Source organism: Podarcis vaucheri (genome assembly GCF_965113315.1).
Source record: "Podarcis vaucheri genome assembly, chromosome: 5".
Classification (NCBI taxonomy): Eukaryota; Metazoa; Chordata; class Lepidosauria; order Squamata; family Lacertidae; genus Podarcis; species Podarcis vaucheri.
The window spans coordinates 96322807-96346187 of record NC_138763.1 but is presented as its reverse complement, the minus strand read 5'-3'; positions in this window follow the sequence as shown (position 1 = coordinate 96346187).

The window sequence follows — 23381 nt, the reverse complement described above, 5'->3', positions numbered from 1 at the left end:
AAAAAATCCCTAAGCCGAGCGGTCACAATTTCAGCAAAAATCTGACGTTTTGCAATTCACTCAAAAATGTTGGCAAACTGTTGCAAGCGATCCGCTGAAAGGTTTTTCAGTGGAATCAGATGGGTTCTTATCATCGGAAACAGAATTAGCCCTTGACTTCTGAAGAACTTTTTTTTGAAAAAATCCCTAAGCCGCGCGGTCACAATTTCAGCAAAAATCTGACGTTTTGCAATTCACTCAAAAATGTTGGCAAAGTGTTGCAAACGCTCCCCTGAAAGGTTTTTCGGTGGAAACAGATGGGGTTTTATCATCGGAAACAGAATTAGCCCTCGACGTCTGAACACCGTCTTTTGAAAAAATCCCTAAGCCGCGCGGTCACAATTTCAGCAAAAATCTGACGTTTTGCAATTCACTCAAAAATGTTGGCAAACTGTTGCAAACGCTCCCCTGAAAGGTTTTTCGGTGGAAACAGATGGGGTTTTATCATCGGAAACAGCATTAGCTCTTGACCTCTGAAGAACTTTTTTTGAAAAAATCCCTAAGCCGCGCGGTCACAATTTCAGCAAAAATCTGACATTTTGCAATTCACTCAAAAATGTTGGCAAAGTGTTGCAAACGATCCGCTGAAAGGTTTTTCGGTGGAAACAGATGGGGTTTTATCATCGGAAACAGAATTAGCCCTTGACTTCTGAAGAACTTTTTTTGAAAAAATTCCTAAGCCGCGCGGTCACAATTTCAGCAAAAATCTGACGTTTTGAAATTCACTCAAAAATGTTGGCAAAGTGTTGCAAACGCTCCCCTGAAAGGTTTTTCGGTGGAAACAGATGGGTTCTTATCATCGGAAACAGAATTAGCCCTCGACGTCTGAACACCTTTTTTTGAAAAAATACCTGAGCAGCGCGGTCACAATTTCAGCAAAAATCTGACGTTTTGCAATTCACTCAAAAATGTTGGCAAACTGTTGCAAACGCTCCCCTGAAAGGTTTTTTGGTGGAAACAGATGGTTTTTTATCATTGGTAACAGAATTAGCCCTCGACGTCTGAGCAACTTTTTTGAAAAAATCCCTAAGCCACGCGGTCACAATTGCAGCAAAAATCTGACTTTCTGCAATTAACTAAAAAATGGTGCGAAACTGTTGCAAGCGATCCCCTGAAAGGTTTCTCGGTGGAAACAGATGGGTTTTTATCATCGGAAACAGAATTAGCCCTTGACTTCTGAAGAACTTTTTTTGAAAAAATCCCTAAGCCGCGCGGTCACAATTTCAGCAAAAATCTGACGTTTTGAAATTCACTCAAAAATGTTGGCAAACTGTTGCAAACGCTCCCCTGAAAGGTTTTTCGGTGGAAACAGATGGGGATTTATCATCGCAAACAGAATTAGCCCTCAACGTCTTAACACCTTCTTTTGAAAAAATCCCTAAGCCGCGCGGTCACAATTTCAGCAAAAATCTGACGTTTTGCAATTCACTCAAAAATGTTGGCAAAGTGTTGCAAACGATCCGCTGAAAGGTTTTTTGGTGGAAACAGATGGGGTTTTATCATCGGAAACAGAATTAGCCCTTGACTTTTGAAGAACTTTTTTTGAAAAAATCCCTAAGCCGCGCGGTCACAATTTCAGCAAAAATCTGACGTTTTGAAATTCACTCAAAAATGTTGGCAAACTGTTGCAAACGCTCCCCTGAAAGGTTTTTCGGTGTAAACAGATGGGGTTTTATCATCGGAAACAGAATTAGCCCTCGACGTCTGAACACCTTCTTTTGAAAAAATCCCTAAGCCGAGCGGTCACAATTTCAGCAAAAATCTGACGTTTTGCAATTCACTCAAAAATGTTGGCAAACTGTTGCAAGCGATCCGCTGAAACGTTTTTCGGTGGAAACAGATGGGGTTTTATCATCGGAAACAGAATTAGCCCTCGACGTCTGAACACCGTCTTTTGAAAAAATCCCTAAGCCGCGCGGTCACAATTTCAGCAAAAATCTGACGTTTTGCAATTCACTCAAAAATGTTGGCAAACTGTTGCAAACGCTCACCTGAAAGGTTTTTCGGTGGAAACAGATGGGGTTTTATCATCAGAAACAGAATTAGCCCTTGACCTCTGAAGAACTTTTTTTGAAAAAATCCCTAAGCCGCGTGGTCACAATTTCAGCAAAAATCTGACATTTTGCAATTCACTCAAAAATGTTGGCAAACTGTTGCAAACGATCCGCTGAAAGGTTTTTCGGTGGAAACAGATGGGGTTTTATCATCGGAAACAGAATTAGCCCTCGACGTCTGAACACCGTCTTTTGAAAAAATCCCTAAGCCGCGCGGTCACAATTTCAGCAAAAATCTGACGTTTTGCAATTCACTCAAAAATGTTGGCAAACTGTTGCAAACGCTCCCCTGAAAGGTTTTTCGGTGTAAACAGATGGGGTTTTATCATCGGAAACAGAATTAGCCCTCGACGTCTGAACACCTTCTTTTGAAAAAATCCCTAAGCCGAGCGGTCACAATTTCAGCAAAAATCTGACGTTTTGCAATTCACTCAAAAATGTTGGCAAACTGTTGCAAACGCTCACCTGAAAGGTTTTTCGGTGGAAACAGATGGAGTTTTATCATCGGAAACAGAATTAGCCCTTGACTTTTGAAGAACTTTTTTTGAAAAAATCCCTAAGCCGCGCGGTCACAATTTCAGCAAAAATCTGACGTTTTGAAATTCACTCAAAAATGTTGGCAAACTGTTGCAAACGCTCCCCTGAAAGGTTTTTCGGTGTAAACAGATGGGGTTTTATCATCGGAAACAGAATTAGCCCTCGACGTCTGAACACCTTCTTTTGAAAAAATCCCTAAGCCGAGCGGTCACAATTTCAGCAAAAATCTGACGTTTTGCAATTCACTCAAAAATGTTGGCAAACTGTTGCAAGCGATCCGCTGAAACGTTTTTCGGTGGAAACAGATGGGGTTTTATCATCGGAAACAGAATTAGCCCTCGACGTCTGAACACCGTCTTTTGAAAAAATCCCTAAGCCGCGCGGTCACAATTTCAGCAAAAATCTGACGTTTTGCAATTCACTCAAAAATGTTGGCAAACTGTTGCAAACGCTCACCTGAAAGGTTTTTCGGTGGAAACAGATGGGGTTTTATCATCAGAAACAGAATTAGCCCTTGACCTCTGAAGAACTTTTTTTGAAAAAATCCCTAAGCCGCGTGGTCACAATTTCAGCAAAAATCTGACATTTTGCAATTCACTCAAAAATGTTGGCAAACTGTTGCAAACGATCCGCTGAAAGGTTTTTCGGTGGAAACAGATGGGGTTTTATCATCGGAAACAGAATTAGCCCTCGACGTCTGAACACCGTCTTTTGAAAAAATCCCTAAGCCGCGCGGTCACAATTTCAGCAAAAATCTGACGTTTTGCAATTCACTCAAAAATGTTGGCAAACTGTTGCAAGCGATCCACTGAAAGGTTTTTCAGTGGAATCAGATGGGTTCTTATCATCGGAAACAGAATTAGCCCTTGACTTCTGAAGAACTTTTTTTGAAAAAATCCCTAAGCCGCGCGGTCACAATTTCAGCAAAAATCTGACGTTTTGCAATTCCCTCAAAAATGTTGGCAAAGTGTTGCAAACGCTCCCCTGAAAGGTTTTTCGGTGGAAACAGATGCGGTTTTATCATCGGAAACAGAATTAGCCCTCGAAGTCTGAACACCGTCTTTTGAAAAAATCCCTAAGCCGCGCGGTCACAATTTCAGCAAAAATCTGACGTTTTGCAATTCCCTCAAAAATGTTGGCAAAGTGTTGCAAACGCTCCTCTGAAAGGTTTTTCGGTGGAAACAGATGGGGTTTTATCATCGGAAACAGAATGAGCCCTCGACGTCTGAACACCGTCTTTTGAAAAAATCCCTAAGCCGCGCGGTCACAATTTCAGCAAAAATCTGACGTTTTGCAATTCACTCAAAAATGTTGGCAAACTGTTGCAAACGCTCCCCTGAAAGGTTTTTCGGTGGAAACAGATGGGGTTTTATCATCGGAAACAGCATTAGCTCTTGACCTCTGAAGAACTTTTTTTGAAAAAATCCCTAAGCCGCGCGGTCACAATTTCAGCAAAAATCTGACATTTTGCAATTCACTCAAAAATGTTGGCTAAGTGTTGCAAACGATCCGCTGAAAGGTTTTTCGGTGGAAACAGATGGGGTTTTATCATCGGAAACAGAATTAGCCCTTGACTTCTGAAGAACTTTTTTTGAAAAAATCCCTAAGCCGCGAGGTCACAATTTCAGCAAAAATCTGACGTTTTGAAATTCACTCAAAAATGTTGGCAAACTGTTGCAAACGCTCCCCTGAAAGGTTTTTCGGTGGAAACAGATGGGGTTTTATCATCGCAAACAGAATTAGCCCTCAACGTCTGAACACCTTCTTTTGAAAAAATCCCTAAGCCGCGCGGTCACAATTTCAGCAAAAATCTGACGTTTTGCAATTCACTCAAAAATGTTGGCAAAGTGTTGCAAACGATCCGCTGAAAGGTTTTTTGGTGGAAACAGATGGGGTTTTATCATCGGAAACAGAATTAGCCCTCGACGTCTGAACACCTTTTTTTGAAAAAATACCTAAGCCGCGCGGTCACAATTTCAGCAAAAATCTGACGTTTTGAAATTCACTCAAAAATGTTGGCAAACTGTTGCAAACGCTCCCCTGAAAGGTTTTTCGGTGTAAACAGATGGGGTTTTATCATCGGAAACAGAATTAGCCCTCGACGTCTGAACACCTTCTTTTGAAAAAATCCCTAAGCCGAGCGGTCACAATTTCAGCAAAAATCTGACGTTTTGAAATTCACTCAAAAATGTTGGCAAACTGTTGCAAACGCTCCCCTGAAAGGTTTTTCGGTGTAAACAGATGGGGTTTTATCATCGGAAACAGAATTAGCCCTCGACGTCTGAACACCTTCTTTTGAAAAAATCCCTAAGCCGAGCGGTCACAATTTCAGCAAAAATCTGACGTTTTGCAATTCACTCAAAAATGTTGGCAAACTGTTGCAAGCGATCCGCTGAAAGGTTTTTCAGTGGAATCAGATGGGTTCTTATCATCGGAAACAGAATTAGCCCTTGACTTCTGAAGAACTTTTTTTTGAAAAAATCCCTAAGCCGCGCGGTCACAATTTCAGCAAAAATCTGACGTTTTGCAATTCACTCAAAAATGTTGGCAAAGTGTTGCAAACGCTCCCCTGAAAGGTTTTTCGGTGGAAACAGATGGGGTTTTATCATCGGAAACAGAATTAGCCCTCGACGTCTGAACACCTTTTTTTGAAAAAATACCTAAGCCGCGCGGTCACAATTTCAGCAAAAATCTGACGTTTTGAAATTCACTCAAAAATGTTGGCAAACTGTTGCAAACGCTCCCCTGAAAGGTTTTTCGGTGTAAACAGATGGGGTTTTATCATCGGAAACAGAATTAGCCCTCGACGTCTGAACACCTTCTTTTGAAAAAATCCCTAAGCCGAGCGGTCACAATTTCAGCAAAAATCTGACGTTTTGAAATTCACTCAAAAATGTTGGCAAACTATTGCAAACGCTCCCCTGAAAGGTTTTTCGGTGTAAACAGATGGGGTTTTATCATCGGAAACAGAATTAGCCCTCGACGTCTGAACACCTTCTTTTGAAAAAATCCCTAAGCCGAGCGGTCACAATTTCAGCAAAAATCTGACGTTTTGCAATTCACTCAAAAATGTTGGCAAACTGTTGCAAGCGATCCGCTGAAAGGTTTTTCAGTGGAATCAGATGGGTTCTTATCATCGGAAACAGAATTAGCCCTTGACTTCTGAAGAACTTTTTTTTGAAAAAATCCCTAAGCCGCGCGGTCACAATTTCAGCAAAAATCTGACGTTTTGCAATTCACTCAAAAATGTTGGCAAAGTGTTGCAAACGCTCCCCTGAAAGGTTTTTCGGTGGAAACAGATGGGGTTTTATCATCGGAAACAGAATTAGCCCTCGACGTCTGAACACCGTCTTTTGAAAAAATCCCTAAGCCGCGCGGTCACAATTTCAGCAAAAATCTGACGTTTTGCAATTCACTCAAAAATGTTGGCAAACTGTTGCAAACGCTCCCCTGAAAGGTTTTTCGGTGGAAACAGATGGGGTTTTATCATCGGAAACAGCATTAGCTCTTGACCTCTGAAGAACTTTTTTTGAAAAAATCCCTAAGCCGCGCGGTCACAATTTCAGCAAAAATCTGACATTTTGCAATTCACTCAAAAATGTTGGCAAAGTGTTGCAAACGATCCGCTGAAAGGTTTTTCGGTGGAAACAGATGGGGTTTTATCATCGGAAACAGAATTAGCCCTTGACTTCTGAAGAACTTTTTTTGAAAAAATCCCTAAGCCGCGCGGTCACAATTTCAGCAAAAATCTGACGTTTTGAAATTCACTCAAAAATGTTGGCAAACTGTTGCAAACGCTCCCCTGAAAGGTTTTTCGGTGGAAACAGATGGGGATTTATCATCGCAAACAGAATTAGCCCTCAACGTCTTAACACCTTCTTTTGAAAAAATCCCTAAGCCGCGCGGTCACAATTTCAGCAAAAATCTGACGTTTTGCAATTCACTCAAAAATGTTGGCAAAGTGTTGCAAACGATCCGCTGAAAGGTTTTTTGGTGGAAACAGATGGGGTTTTATCATCGGAAACAGAATTAGCCCTTGACTTTTGAAGAACTTTTTTTGAAAAAATCCCTAAGCCGCGCGGTCACAATTTCAGCAAAAATCTGACGTTTTGAAATTCACTCAAAAATGTTGGCAAACTGTTGCAAACGCTCCCCTGAAAGGTTTTTCGGTGTAAACAGATGGGGTTTTATCATCGGAAACAGAATTAGCCCTCAACGTCTGAACACCTTCTTTTGAAAAAATCCCTAAGCCGAGCGGTCACAATTTCAGCAAAAATCTGACGTTTTGCAATTCACTCAAAAATGTTGGCAAACTGTTGCAAGCGATCCGCTGAAACGTTTTTCGGTGGAAACAGATGGGGTTTTATCATCGGAAACAGAATTAGCCCTCGACGTCTGAACACCGTCTTTTGAAAAAATCCCTAAGCCGCGCGGTCACAATTTCAGCAAAAATCTGACGTTTTGCAATTCACTCAAAAATGTTGGCAAACTGTTGCAAACGCTCACCTGAAAGGTTTTTCGGTGGAAACAGATGGGGTTTTATCATCAGAAACAGAATTAGCCCTTGACCTCTGAAGAACTTTTTTTGAAAAAATCCCTAAGCCGCGTGGTCACAATTTCAGCAAAAATCTGACATTTTGCAATTCACTCAAAAATGTTGGCAAACTGTTGCAAACGATCCGCTGAAAGGTTTTTCGGTGGAAACAGATGGGGTTTTAACATCGGAAACAGAATTAGCCCTCGACGTCTGAACACCGTCTTTTGAAAAAATCCCTAAGCCGCGCGGTCACAATTTCAGCAAAAATCTGACGTTTTGCAATTCACTCAAAAATGTTGCCAAACTGTTGCAAGCGATCCACTGAAAGGTTTTTCAGTGGAATCAGATGGGTTCTTATCATCGGAAACAGAATTAGCCCTTGACTTCTGAAGAACTTTTTTTGAAAAAATCCCTAAGCCGCGCGGTCACAATTTCAGCAAAAATCTGACGTTTTGCAATTCCCTCAAAAATGTTAGCAAAGTGTTGCAAACGCTCCCCTGAAAGGTTTTTCGGTGGAAACAGATGGGGTTTTATCATCGGAAACAGAATTAGCCCTCGAAGTCTGAACACCGTCTTTTGAAAAAATCCCTAAGCCGCGCGGTCACAATTTCAGCAAAAATCTGACGTTTTGCAATTCCCTCAAAAATGTTGGCAAAGTGTTGCAAACGCTCCCCTGAAAGGTTTTTCGGTGGAAACAGATGGGGTTTTATCATCGGAAACAGAATTAGCCCTCGAAGTCTGAACACCGTCTTTTGAAAAAATCCCTAAGCCGCGCGGTCACAATTTCAGCAAAAATCTGACGTTTTGCAATTCACTCAAAAATGTTGGCAAACTGTTGCAAACGCTCCCCTGAAAGGTTTTTCGGTGGAAACAGATGGGGTTTTATCATTGGAAACAGCATTAGCTCTTGACCTCTGAAGAACTTTTTTTGAAAAAATCCCTAAGCCGCGCGGTCACAATTTCAGCAAAAATCTGACATTTTGCAATTCACTCAAAAATGTTGGCAAAGTGTTGCAAACGATCCGCTGAAAGGTTTTTCGGTGGAAACAGATGGGGTTTTAACATCGGAAACAGAATTAGCCCTCGACGTCTGAACACCGTCTTTTGAAAAAATCCCTAAGCCGCGCGGTCACAATTTCAGCAAAAATCTGACGTTTTGCAATTCACTCAAAAATGTTGCCAAACTGTTGCAAGCGATCCACTGAAAGGTTTTTCAGTGGAATCAGATGGGTTCTTATCATCGGAAACAGAATTAGCCCTTGACTTCTGAAGAACTTTTTTTGAAAAAATCCCTAAGCCGCGCGGTCACAATTTCAGCAAAAATCTGACGTTTTGCAATTCCCTCAAAAATGTTGGCAAAGTGTTGCAAACGCTCCCCTGAAAGGTTTTTCGGTGGAAACAGATGGGGTTTTATCATCGGAAACAGAATTAGCCCTCGAAGTCTGAACACCGTCTTTTGAAAAAATCCCTAAGCCGCGCGGTCACAATTTCAGCAAAAATCTGACGTTTTGCAATTCCCTCAAAAATGTTGGCAAAGTGTTGCAAACGCTCCCCTGAAAGGTTTTTCGGTGGAAACAGATGGGGTTTTATCATCGGAAACAGAATTAGCCCTCGAAGTCTGAACACCGTCTTTTGAAAAAATCCCTAAGCCGCGCGGTCACAATTTCAGCAAAAATCTGACGTTTTGCAATTCACTCAAAAATGTTGGCAAACTGTTGCAAACGCTCCCCTGAAAGGTTTTTCGGTGGAAACAGATGGGGTTTTATCATTGGAAACAGCATTAGCTCTTGACCTCTGAAGAACTTTTTTTGAAAAAATCCCTAAGCCGCGCGGTCACAATTTCAGCAAAAATCTGACATTTTGCAATTCACTCAAAAATGTTGGCAAAGTGTTGCAAACGATCCGCTGAAAGGTTTTTCGGTGGAAACAGATGGGGTTTTATCATCGGAAACAGAATTAGCCCTTGACTTCTGAAGAACTTTTTTTGAAAAAATCCCTAAGCCGCGCGGTCACAATTTCAGCAAAAATCTGACGTTTTGCAATTCACTCAAAAATGTTGGCAAAGTGTTGCAAGCGATCCGCTGAAAGGTTTTTTGGTGGAAACAGATGGGGTTTTATCATCGGAAACAGAATTAGCCCTCGACGTCTGAACACCTTTTTTTGAAAAAATACCTAAGCCGCGCGGTCACAATTTCAGCAAAAATCTGATGTTTTGAAATTCACTCAAAAATGTTGGCAAACTGTTGCAAACGCTCCCCTGAAAGGTTTTTCGGTGTAAACAGATGGGGTTTTATCATCGGAAACAGAATTAGCCCTTGACGTCTGAACACCTTCTTTTGGAAAAATCCCTAAGCCGCGCGGTCACAATTTCAGCAAAAATCTGACGTTTTGCAATTCACTCAAAAATGTTGGCAAACTGTTGCAAACGCTCCCCTGAAAGGTTTTTCGGTGGAAACAGATGGGGTTTTATCATCGGAAACAGAATTAGCCCTCGACGTCTGAACACCGTCTTTTGAAAAAATCCCTAAGCCGCGCGGTCACAATTTCAGCAAAAATCTGACGTTTTGCAATTCACTCAAAAATGTTGGCAAACTGTTGCAAACGCTCCCCTGAAAGGTTTTTCGGTGGAAACAGATGGGGTTTTATCATCGGAAACAGCATTAGCCCTTGACTTCTGAAGAACTTTTTTTGAAAAAATCCCTAAGCTGCGCGGTCACAATTTCAGCAAAAATCTGACGTTTTGCAATTCACTCAAAAATGTTGGCAAACTGTTGCAAGCGATCCGCTGAAAGGTGTTTCGGTGGAAACAGATGGGGTTTTATCATCGGAAACAGAATTAGCCCTCGACGTCTGAACACCGTCTTTTGAAAAAATCCCTAAGCCGCGCGGTCACAATTTCAGCAAAAATCTGACGTTTTGCAATTCACTCAAAAATGTTGGCAAAGTGTTGCAAACGATCCGCTGAAATGTTTTTTGGTGGAAACAGATGGGGTTTTATCATCGGAAACAGAATTAGCCCTCGACGTCTGAACACCTTTTTTTGAAAAAATCCCTAAGCCGCGCGGTCACAATTTCAGCAAAAATCTGACGTTTTGAAATTCACTCAAAAATGTTGGCAAACTGTTGCAAACGCTCCCCTGAAAGGTTTTTCGGTGGAAACAGATGGGGTTTTATCATCGGAAACAGAATTAGCCCTCGACGTCTGAACACCGTCTTTTGAAAAAATCCCTAAGCCGCGCGGTCACAATTTCAGCAAAAATCTGACGTTTTGCAATTCACTCAAAAATGTAGGCAAACTGTTGCAAACGCTCCCCTGAAAGGTTTTTCGGTGGAAACAGATGGGTTCTTATCATCAGAAACAGAATTAGCCCTTGACTTCTGAAGAAGTTTTTTTGAAAAAATCACTAAGCCGCGCGGTCACAATTTCAGCAAAAATCTGACGTTTTGAAATTCACTCAAAAATGTTGGCAAACTGTTGCAAACGATCCGCTGAAAGGTTTTTCGGTGGAAACAGATGGGGTTTTATCATCGGAAACAGAATTAGCCCTTGACTTCTGAAGAACTTTTTTTGAAAAAATCCCTAAGCCGCGCGGTCACAATTTCAGCAAAAATCTGACGTTTTGCAATTCACTCAAAAATGTTGGCAAAGTGTTGCAAACGATCCGCTGAAAGGTTTTTTGGTGGAAACAGATGGGGTTTTATCATCGGAAACAGAATTAGCCCTCGACGTCTGAACACCTTCTTTTGAAAAAATCCCTAAGCCGAGCGGTCACAATTTCAGCAAAAATCTGACGTTTTGCAATTCACTCAAAAATGTTGGCAAACTGTTGCAAGCGATCCGCTGAAACGTTTTTCAGTGGAAACAGATGGGGTTTTATCATCGGAAACAGAATTAGCCCTCGACGTCTGAACACCGTCTTTTGAAAAAATCCCTAAGCCGCGCGGTCACAATTTCAGCAAAAATCTGACGTTTTGCAATTCACTCAAAAATGTTGGCAAACTGTTGCAAACGCTCACCTGAAAGGTTTTTCGGTGGAAACAGATGGGGTTTTATCATCAGAAACAGAATTAGCCCTTGACCTCTGAAGAACTTTTTTTGAAAAAATCCCTAAGCCGCGCGGTCACAATTTCAGCAAAAATCTGACATTTTGCAATTCACTCAAAAATGTTGGCAAAGTGTTGCAAACGATCCGCTGAAAGGTTTTTCGGTGGAAACAGATGGGGTTTTATCATCGGAAACAGAATTAGCCCTCGACGTCTGAACACCGTCTTTTGAAAAAATCCCTAAGCCGCGCGGTCACAATTTCAGCAAAAATCTGACGTTTTGCAATTCACTCAAAAATGTAGGCAAACTGTTGCAAACGCTCCCCTGAAAGGTTTTTCGGTGGAAATAGATGGGTTCTTATCATCAGAAACAGAATTAGCCCTTGACTTCTGAAGAAGTTTTTTTGAAAAAATCACTAAGCCGCGCGGTCACAATTTCAGCAAAAATCTGACGTTTTGAAATTCACTCAAAAATGTTGGCAAACTGTTGCAAACGATCCGCTGAAAGGTTTTTCGGTGGAAACAGATGGGGTTTTATCATCGGAAACAGAATTAGCCCTTGACTTCTGAAGAACTTTTTTTGAAAAAATCCCTAAGCCGCGCGGTCACAATTTCAGCAAAAATCTGACGTTTTGCAATTCACTCAAAAATGTTGGCAAAGTGTTGCAAACGATCCGCTGAAAGGTTTTTTGGTGGAAACAGATGGGGTTTTATCATCGGAAACAGAATTAGCCCTCGACGTCTGAACACCTTTTTTTGAAAAAATACCTAAGCCGCGCGGTCACAATTTCAGCAAAAATCTGACGTTTTGAAATTCACTCAAAAATGTTGGCAAACTGTTGCAAACGCTCCCCTGAAAGGTTTTTCGGTGTAAACAGATGGGGTTTTATCATCGGAAACAGAATTAGCCCTCGACGTCTGAACACCTTCTTTTGGAAAAATCCCTAAGCCGAGCGGTCACAATTTCAGCAAAAATCTGACGTTTTGCAATTCACTCAAAAATGTTGGCAAACTGTTGCAAGCGATCTGCTGAAAGGTTTTTCGGTGGAAACAGATGGGGTTTTATCATCGGAAACAGAATTAGCCCTCGACGTCTGAACACCGTCTTTTGAAAAAATCCCTAAGCCGCGCGGTCACAATTTCAGCAAAAATCTGACGTTTTGCAATTCACTCAAAAATGTTGGGAAAGTGTTGCAAACGATCCGCTGAAAGGTTTTTCGGTGGAATCAGATGGGTTTTTATCATCGGAAACAGAATTAGCCCTTGACTTCTGAAGAGGTTTTTTTGAAAAAATCCCTAAGCCGCGCGGTCACAATTTCAGCAAAAATCTGACGTTTTGCAATTCACTCAAAAATGTTGGCAAACTGTTTCAAACGCTCCCCTGAAAGGTTTTTCGGTGGAATCAGATCGGTTCTTATCATCGGAAACAGAATTAGCCCTTGACTTCTGAAGAAGTTTTTTTGAAAAAATCCCTAAGCCGCGCGGTCACAATTTCAGCAAAAATCTGACGTTTTGCAATTCACTCAAAAATGTAGGCAAACTGTTGCAAACGCTCCCCTGAAACGTTTTTCGGTGGAAACAGATGGGTTCTTATCATCAGAAACAGAATTAGCCCTTGACTTCTGAAGAAGTTTTTTTGAAAAAATCACTAAGCCGCGCGGTCACAATTTCAGCAAAAATCTGACGTTTTGAAATTCACTCAAAAATGTTGGCAAACTGTTGCAAACGCTCCCCTGAAAGGTTTTTCGGTGTAAACAGATGGGGTTTTATCATCGGAAACAGAATTAGCCCTCGACGTCTGAACACCTTCTTTTGGAAAAATCCCTAAGCCGAGCGGTCACAATTTCAGCAAAAATCTGACGTTTTGCAATTCACTCAAAAATGTTGGCAAACTGTTGCAAGCGATCTGCTGAAGGGTTTTTCGGTGGAAACAGATGGGGTTTTATCATCGGAAACAGAATTAGCCCTCGACGTCTGAACACCGTCTTTTGAAAAAATCCCTAAGCCGCGCGGTCACAATTTCAGCAAAAATCTGACGTTTTGCAATTCACTCAAAAATGTTGGGAAAGTGTTGCAAACGATCCGCTGAAAGGTTTTTCGGTGGAATCAGATGGGTTTTTATCATCGGAAACAGAATTAGCCCTTGACTTCTGAAGAGGTTTTTTTGAAAAAATCCCTAAGCCGCGCGGTCACAATTTCAGAAAAATCTGACGTTTTGCAATTCACTCAAAAATGTTGGCAAACTGTTTCAAACGCTCCCCTGAAAGGTTTTTCGGTGGAATCAGATGGGTTCTTATCATCGGAAACAGAATTAGCCCTCGACGTCTGAACACCTTTTTTTGAAAAAATCCCTAAGCCGCGCGGTCACAATTTCAGCAAAAATCTGACGTTTTGCAATTCACTCAAAAATGTTGGCAAACTGTTGCAAACGCTCACCTGAAAGGTTTTTCGGTGGAAACAGATGGGGTTTTATCATCAGAAACAGAATTAGCCCTTGACCTCTGAAGAACTTTTTTTGAAAAAATCCCTAAGCCGCGCGGTCACAATTTCAGCAAAAATCTGACATTTTGCAATTCACTCAAAAATGTTGGCAAAGTGTTGCAAACGATCCGCTGAAAGGTTTTTCGGTGGAAACAGATGGGGTTTTATCATCGGAAACAGAATTAGCCCTCGACGTCTGAACACCGTCTTTTGAAAAAATCCCTAAGCCGCGCGGTCACAATTTCAGCAAAAATCTGACGTTTTGCAATTCACTCAAAAATGTAGGCAAACTGTTGCAAACGCTCCCCTGAAACGTTTTTCGGTGGAAACAGATGGGTTCTTATCATCAGAAACAGAATTAGCCCTTGACTTCTGAAGAAGTTTTTTTGAAAAAATCACTAAGCCGCGCGGTCACAATTTCAGCAAAAATCTGACGTTTTGAAATTCACTCAAAAATGTTGGCAAACTGTTGCAAACGATCCGCTGAAAGGTTTTTCGGTGGAAACAGATGGGGTTTTATCATCGGAAACAGAATTAGCCCTTGACTTCTGAAGAACTTTTTTTGAAAAAATCCCTAAGCCGCGCGGTCACAATTTCAGCAAAAATCTGACGTTTTGCAATTCACTCAAAAATGTTGGCAAAGTGTTGCAAACGATCCGCTGAAAGGTTTTTTGGTGGAAACAGATGGGGTTTTATCATCGGAAACAGAATTAGCCCTCGACGTCTGAACACCTTTTTTTGAAAAAATACCTAAGCCGCGCGGTCACAATTTCAGCAAAAATCTGACGTTTTGAAATTCACTCAAAAATGTTGGCAAACTGTTGCAAACGCTCCCCTGAAAGGTTTTTCGGTGTAAACAGATGGGGTTTTATCATCGGAAACAGAATTAGCCCTCGACGTCTGAACACCTTCTTTTGGAAAAATCCCTAAGCCGAGCGGTCACAATTTCAGCAAAAATCTGACGTTTTGCAATTCACTCAAAAATGTTGGCAAACTGTTGCAAGCGATCTGCTGAAGGGTTTTTCGGTGGAAACAGATGGGGTTTTATCATCGGAAACAGAATTAGCCCTCGACGTCTGAACACCGTCTTTTGAAAAAATCCCTAAGCCGCGCGGTCACAATTTCAGCAAAAATCTGACGTTTTGCAATTCACTCAAAAATGTTGGGAAAGTGTTGCAAACGATCCGCTGAAAGGTTTTTCGGTGGAATCAGATGGGTTTTTATCATCGGAAACAGAATTAGCCCTTGACTTCTGAAGAGGTTTTTTTGAAAAAATCCCTAAGCCGCGCGGTCACAATTTCAGCAAAAATCTGACGTTTTGCAATTCACTCAAAAATGTTGGCAAACTGTTTCAAACGCTCCCCTGAAAGGTTTTTCGGTGGAATCAGATGGGTTCTTATCATCGGAAACAGAATTAGCCCTTGACGTCTGAACACCTTTTTTTGAAAAAATCCCTAAGCCGCGCGGTCACAATTTCAGCAAAAATCTGACGTTTTGCAATTCACTCAAAAATGTTGGCAAACTGTTGCAAACGCTCACCTGAAAGGTTTTTCGGTGGAAACAGATGGGGTTTTATCATCAGAAACAGAATTAGCCCTTGACCTCTGAAGAACTTTTTTTGAAAAAATCCCTAAGCCGCGCGGTCACAATTTCAGCAAAAATCTGACATTTTGCAATTCACTCAAAAATGTTGGCAAAGTGTTGCAAACGATCCGCTGAAAGGTTTTTCGGTGGAAACAGATGGGGTTTTATCATCGGAAACAGAATTAGCCCTCGACGTCTGAACACCGTCTTTTGAAAAAATCCCTAAGCCGCGCGGTCACAATTTCAGCAAAAATCTGACGTTTTGCAATTCACTCAAAAATGTAGGCAAACTGTTGCAAACGCTCCCCTGAAACGTTTTTCGGTGGAAACAGATGGGTTCTTATCATCAGAAACAGAATTAGCCCTTGACTTCTGAAGAAGTTTTTTTGAAAAAATCACTAAGCCGCGCGGTCACAATTTCAGCAAAAATCTGACGTTTTGAAATTCACTCAAAAATGTTGGCAAACTGTTGCAAACGATCCGCTGAAAGGTTTTTCGGTGGAAACAGATGGGGTTTTATCATCGGAAACAGAATTAGCCCTTGACTTCTGAAGAACTTTTTTTGAAAAAATCCCTAAGCCGCGCGGTCACAATTTCAGCAAAAATCTGACGTTTTGCAATTCACTCAAAAATAATAATAATAATAATAATAAATTTTATTTATATCCCGCCCTCCCCAGCCGAAGCCGGGCTCAGGGCGGCTAACAACAATAAAACGGTACAAAAGTACAACATAAACAACATTCTAAAATCATTCATTATAAAAATTAATTAATTCAAGCCACTAGCAACCATTGGGCCAGAGCTCTGCGAAGATTGCCGAGGGAGGGAGTCAGGCTGTGCCCTGGCCAAAGGCCTGGTGGAACAGCTCTGTCTTGCAGGCCCTGCGGAAGGATGTCAAGTCCTGCAGGGCCCTGGTCTCTTGTGACAGAGTGTTCCACCAGATCGGAGCCACAGCCGAAAAAGCCCTGGCTCTAGTTGAGGCCAGCCTAACTTCTCTGTGGCCTGGGACCTTCAAGATGTTTTTATTTGAAGACCGTAGGTTTCTCTGTGGGGCATACCAGGAGAGGCGGTCCCGTAGGTTGTTGGCAAAGTGTTGCAAACGATCCGCTGAAAGGTTTTTTGGTGGAAACAGATGGGGTTTTATCATCGGAAACAGAATTAGCCCTCGACGTCTGAACACCTTTTTTTGAAAAAATACCTAAGCCGCGCGGTCACAATTTCAGCAAACATCTGACGTTTTGAAATTCACTCAAAAATGTTGGCAAACTGTTGCAAACGCTCCCCTGAAAGGTTTTTCGGTGTAAACAGATGGGGTTTTATCATCGGAAACAGAATTAGCCCTCGACGTCTGAACACCTTCTTTTGGAAAAATCCCTAAGCTGAGCGGTCACAATTTCAGCAAAAATCTGACGTTTTGCAATTCACTCAAAAATGTTGGCAAACTGTTGCAAGCGATCTGCTGAAAGGTTTTTCGGTGGAAACAGATGGGGTTTTATCATCGGAAACAGAATTAGCCCTCGACGTCTGAACACCGTCTTTTGAAAAAATCCCTAAGCCGCGCGGTCACAATTTCAGCAAAAATCTGACGTTTTGCAATTCACTCAAAAATGTTGGGAAAGTGTTGCAAACGATTCGCTGAAAGGTTTTTTGGTGGAAACAGATGGGGTTTTATCATCGGAAACAGAATTAGCCCTCGACGTCTGAACACCTTTTTTTGAAAAAATACCTAAGCCGCGCGGTCACAATTTCAGCAAACATCTGACGTTTTGAAATTCACTCAAAAATGTTGGCAAACTGTTGCAAACGCTCCCCTGAAAGGTTTTTCGGTGTAAACAGATGGGGTTTTATCATCGGAAACAGAATTAGCCCTCGACGTCTGAACACCTTCTTTTGAAAAAATCCCTAAGCCGAGCGGTCACAATTTCAGCAAAAATCTGACGTTTTGCAATTCACTCAAAAATGTTGGCAAACTGTTGCAAGCGATCCGCTGAAGGCTTTTTCAGTGGAAACAGATGGGGTTTTATCATCGGAAACAGAATTAGCCCTCGACGTCTGAACACCGTCTTTTGAAAAAATCCCTAAGCCGCGCGGTCACAATTTCAGCAAAAATCTGACGTTTTGCAATTCACTCAAAAATGTTGGCAAACTGTTGCAAACGCTCCCCTGAAAGGTTTTTCGGTGGAAACAGATGGGGTTTTATCATCGGAAACAGAATTAGCCCTTGACCTCTGAAGAACTTTTTTTTGAAAAAATCCCTAAGCCGCGCGGTCACAATTTCAGCAAAAATCTGACATTTTGCAATTCACTCAAAAATGTTGGCAAAGTGTTGCAAACGATCCGCTGAAAGGTTTTTCGGTGGAAACAGATGGGGTTTTATCATCAGAAACAGAATTATCCCTTGACTTCTGAAGAACTTTTTTTGAAAAAATCCCTAAGCCGCGCGGTCACAATTTCAGCAAAAATCTGACGTTTTGAAATTCATTCAAAAATGTTGGCAAACTGTTGCAAACGCTCCCCTGAAAGGTTTTTCGGTGGAAACAGATGGGGTTTTTTCATCGCAAACAGAATTAGCCCTCGACGTCTGAACACCTTTTTTTGAAAAAATACCTAAGCCGCGCGGTCACAATTTCAGCAAAAATCTGACGTTTTGAAATTCACTCAAAAATGTTGGCAAACTGTTGCAAACGCTCCCCTGAAAGGTTTTTCGGTGTAAACAGATGGGGTTTTATCATCGGAAACAGAATTAGCCCTCGACGTCTGAACACCTTCTTTTGGAAAAATCCCTAAGCCGAGCGGTCACAATTTCAGCAAAAATCTGACGTTTTGCAATTCACTCAAAAATGTTGGCAAACTGTTGCAAGCGATCTGCTGAAAGGTTTTTCGGTGGAAACAGATGGGGTTTTATCATCGGAAACAGAATTAGCCCTCGACGTCTGAACACCGTCTTTTGAAAAAATCCCTAAGCCGCGCGGTCACAATTTCAGCAAAAATCTGACGTTTTGCAATTCACTCAAAAATGTTGGGAAAGTGTTGCAAACGATCCGCTGAAAGGTTTTTTGGTGGAAACAGATGGGGTTTTATCATCGGAAACAGAATTAGCCCTCGACGTCTGAACACCTTTTTTTGAAAAAATCCCTAAGCCGCGCGGTCACAATTTCAGCAAAAATCTGACGTTTTGAAATTCATTCAAAAATGTTGGCAAACTGTTGCAAACGCTCCCCTGAAAGGTTTTTCGGTGGAAACAGATGGGGTTTTTTCATCGCAAACAGAATTAGCCCTCGACCTCTGAACACCTTCTTTTGAAAAAATCCCTAAGCCGTGCGGTCACAATTTCAGCAAAAATCTGACATTTTGAAATTCACTCAAAAATGTAGGCAAACTGTTGCAAACGCTCCCCTGAAAGGTTTTTCGGTGGAAACAGATGGGGTTTTTTCATCGCAAACAGAATTAGCCCTCGACGTCTGAACACCTTCTTTTGGAAAAATCCCTAAGCCGAGCGGTCACAATTTCAGCAAAAATCTGACGTTTTGCAATTCACTCAAAAATGTTGGCAAACTGTTGCAAGCGATCTGCTGAAGGGTTTTTCGGTGGAAACAGATGGGGTTTTATCATCGGAAACAGAATTAGCCCTCGACGTCTGAACACCGTCTTTTGAAAAAATCCCTAAGCCGCGCGGTCACAATTTCAGCAAAAATCTGACGTTTTGCAATTCACTCAAAAATGTTGGGAAAGTGTTGCAAACGATCCGCTGAAAGGTTTTTCGGTGGAATCAGATGGGTTTTTATCATCGGAAACAGAATTAGCCCTTGACTTCTGAAGAGGTTTTTTTGAAAAAATCCCTAAGCCGCGCGGTCACAATTTCAGCAAAAATCTGACGTTTTGCAATTCACTCAAAAATGTTGGCAAACTGTTTCAAACGCTCCCCTGAAAGGTTTTTCGGTGGAATCAGATGGGTTCTTATCATCGGAAACAGAATTAGCCCTCGACGTCTGAACACCTTTTTTTGAAAAAATCCCTAAGCCGCGCGGTCACAATTTCAGCAAAAATCTGACGTTTTGCAATTCACTCAAAAATGTTGGCAAACTGTTGCAAACGCTCACCTGAAAGGTTTTTCGGTGGAAACAGATGGGGTTTTATCATCAGAAACAGAATTAGCCCTTGACCTCTGAAGAACTTTTTTTGAAAAAATCCCTAAGCCGCGCGGTCACAATTTCAGCAAAAATCTGACATTTTGCAATTCACTCAAAAATGTTGGCAAAGTGTTGCAAACGATCCGCTGAAAGGTTTTTCGGTGGAAACAGATGGGGTTTTATCATCGGAAACAGAATTAGCCCTCGACGTCTGAACACCGTCTTTTGAAAAAATCCCTAAGCCGCGCGGTCACAATTTCAGCAAAAATCTGACGTTTTGCAATTCACTCAAAAATGTAGGCAAACTGTTGCAAACGCTCCCCTGAAACGTTTTTCGGTGGAAACAGATGGGTTCTTATCATCAGAAACAGAATTAGCCCTTGACTTCTGAAGAAGTTTTTTTGAAAAAATCACTAAGCCGCGCGGTCACAATTTCAGCAAAAATCTGACGTTTTGAAATTCACTCAAAAATGTTGGCAAACTGTTGCAAACGATCCGCTGAAAGGTTTTTCGGTGGAAACAGATGGGGTTTTATCATCGGAAACAGAATTAGCCCTTGACTTCTGAAGAACTTTTTTTGAAAAAATCCCTAAGCCGCGCGGTCACAATTTCAGCAAAAATCTGACGTTTTGCAATTCACTCAAAAATAATAATAATAATAATAATAAATTTTATTTATATCCCGCCCTCCCCAGCCGAAGCCGGGCTCAGGGCGGCTAACAACAATAAAACGGTACAAAAGTACAACATAAACAACATTCTAAAATCATTCATTATAAAAATTAATTAATTCAAGCCACTAGCAACCATTGGGCCAGAGCTCTGCGAAGATTGCCGAGGGAGGGAGTCAGGCTGTGCCCTGGCCAAAGGCCTGGTGGAACAGCTCTGTCTTGCAGGCCCTGCGGAAGGATGTCAAGTCCTGCAGGGCCCTGGTCTCTTGTGACAGAGTGTTCCACCAGATCGGAGCCACAGCCGAAAAAGCCCTGGCTCTAGTTGAGGCCAGCCTAACTTCTCTGTGGCCTGGGACCTTCAAGATGTTTTTATTTGAAGACCGTAGGTTTCTCTGTGGGGCATACCAGGAGAGGCGGTCCCGTAGGTTGTTGGCAAAGTGTTGCAAACGATCCGCTGAAAGGTTTTTTGGTGGAAACAGATGGGGTTTTATCATCGGAAACAGAATTAGCCCTCGACGTCTGAACACCTTTTTTTGAAAAAATACCTAAGCCGCGCGGTCACAATTTCAGCAAACATCTGACGTTTTGAAATTCACTCAAAAATGTTGGCAAACTGTTGCAAACGCTCCCCTGAAAGGTTTTTCGGTGTAAACAGATGGGGTTTTATCATCGGAAACAGAATTAGCCCTCGACGTCTGAACACCTTCTTTTGGAAAAATCCCTAAGCTGAGCGGTCACAATTTCAGCAAAAATCTGACGTTTTGCAATTCACTCAAAAATGTTGGCAAACTGTTGCAAGCGATCTGCTGAAAGGTTTTTCGGTGGAAACAGATGGGGTTTTATCATCGGAAACAGAATTAGCCCTCGACGTCTGAACACCGTCTTTTGAAAAAATCCCTAAGCCGCGCGGTCACAATTTCAGCAAAAATCTGACGTTTTGCAATTCACTCAAAAATGTTGGGAAAGTGTTGCAAACGATTCGCTGAAAGGTTTTTTGGTGGAAACAGATGGGGTTTTATCATCGGAAACAGAATTAGCCCTCGACGTCTGAACACCTTTTTTTGAAAAAATACCTAAGCCGCGCGGTCACAATTTCAGCAAACATCTGACGTTTTGAAATTCACTCAAAAATGTTGGCAAACTGTTGCAAACGCTCCCCTGAAAGGTTTTTCGGTGTAAACAGATGGGGTTTTATCATCGGAAACAGAATTAGCCCTCGACGTCTGAACACCTTCTTTTGAAAAAATCCCTAAGCCGAGCGGTCACAATTTCAGCAAAAATCTGACGTTTTGCAATTCACTCAAAAATGTTGGCAAACTGTTGCAAGCGATCCGCTGAAGGCTTTTTCAGTGGAAACAGATGGGGTTTTATCATCGGAAACAGAATTAGCCCTCGACGTCTGAACACCGTCTTTTGAAAAAATCCCTAAGCCGCGCGGTCACAATTTCAGCAAAAATCTGACGTTTTGCAATTCACTCAAAAATGTTGGCAAACTGTTGCAAACGCTCCCCTGAAAGGTTTTTCGGTGGAAACAGATGGGGTTTTATCATCGGAAACAGAATTAGCCCTTGACCTCTGAAGAACTTTTTTTTGAAAAAATCCCTAAGCCGCGCGGTCACAATTTCAGCAAAAATCTGACATTTTGCAATTCACTCAAAAATGTTGGCAAAGTGTTGCAAACGATCCGCTGAAAGGTTTTTCGGTGGAAACAGATGGGGTTTTATCATCAGAAACAGAATTATCCCTTGACTTCTGAAGAACTTTTTTTGAAAAAATCCCTAAGCCGCGCGGTCACAATTTCAGCAAAAATCTGACGTTTTGAAATTCATTCAAAAATGTTGGCAAACTGTTGCAAACGCTCCCCTGAAAGGTTTTTCGGTGGAAACAGATGGGGTTTTTTCATCGCAAACAGAATTAGCCCTCGACGTCTGAACACCTTTTTTTGAAAAAATACCTAAGCCGCGCGGTCACAATTTCAGCAAAAATCTGACGTTTTGAAATTCACTCAAAAATGTTGGCAAACTGTTGCAAACGCTCCCCTGAAAGGTTTTTCGGTGTAAACAGATGGGGTTTTATCATCGGAAACAGAATTAGCCCTCGACGTCTGAACACCTTCTTTTGGAAAAATCCCTAAGCCGAGCGGTCACAATTTCAGCAAAAATCTGACGTTTTGCAATTCACTCAAAAATGTTGGCAAACTGTTGCAAGCGATCTGCTGAAAGGTTTTTCGGTGGAAACAGATGGGGTTTTATCATCGGAAACAGAATTAGCCCTCGACGTCTGAACACCGTCTTTTGAAAAAATCCCTAAGCCGCGCGGTCACAATTTCAGCAAAAATCTGACGTTTTGCAATTCACTCAAAAATGTTGGGAAAGTGTTGCAAACGATCCGCTGAAAGGTTTTTTGGTGGAAACAGATGGGGTTTTATCATCGGAAACAGAATTAGCCCTCGACGTCTGAACACCTTTTTTTGAAAAAATCCCTAAGCCGCGCGGTCACAATTTCAGCAAAAATCTGACGTTTTGAAATTCATTCAAAAATGTTGGCAAACTGTTGCAAACGCTCCCCTGAAAGGTTTTTCGGTGGAAACAGATGGGGTTTTTTCATCGCAAACAGAATTAGCCCTCGACCTCTGAACACCTTCTTTTGAAAAAATCCCTAAGCCGTGCGGTCACAATTTCAGCAAAAATCTGACATTTTGAAATTCACTCAAAAATGTAGGCAAACTGTTGCAAACGCTCCCCTGAAAGGTTTTTCGGTGGAAACAGATGGGGTTTTATCATCGGAAACAGAATTAGCCCTCGACGTCTGAACACCTTCTTTTGAAAAAATCCCTAAGCCGCGCGGTCACAATTTCAGAAAAAATCTGACGTTTTGCAATTCACTCAAAAATGTTGGCAAACTGTTGCAAACGATCCGCTGAAAGGTTTTTCGGTGGAATCAGATGAGTTTTTATGATCGGAAACAGAATTAGCCCTTGACTTCTGAAGAACTTTTTTTGAAAAAATCCCTAAGCCGCGCGGTCACGATTTCAGCAAAAATCTGACGTTTTGAAATTCACTCAAAATGTTGGCAAACTGTTGCAAACGCTCCCCTGAAAGCTTTTTCGGTGGAAACAGATGGGGTTTTATCATCGGAAACAGAATTAGCCCTCAACGTCTGAACACCTTCTTTTGAAAAAATCCCTAAGCCGCGCGGTCACAATTTCAGCAAAAATCTGACGTTTTGCAATTCACTCAAAAATGTTGGCAAACTGTTGCAAACGATCCGCTGAAAGGTTTTTCGGTGGAATCAGATGGGT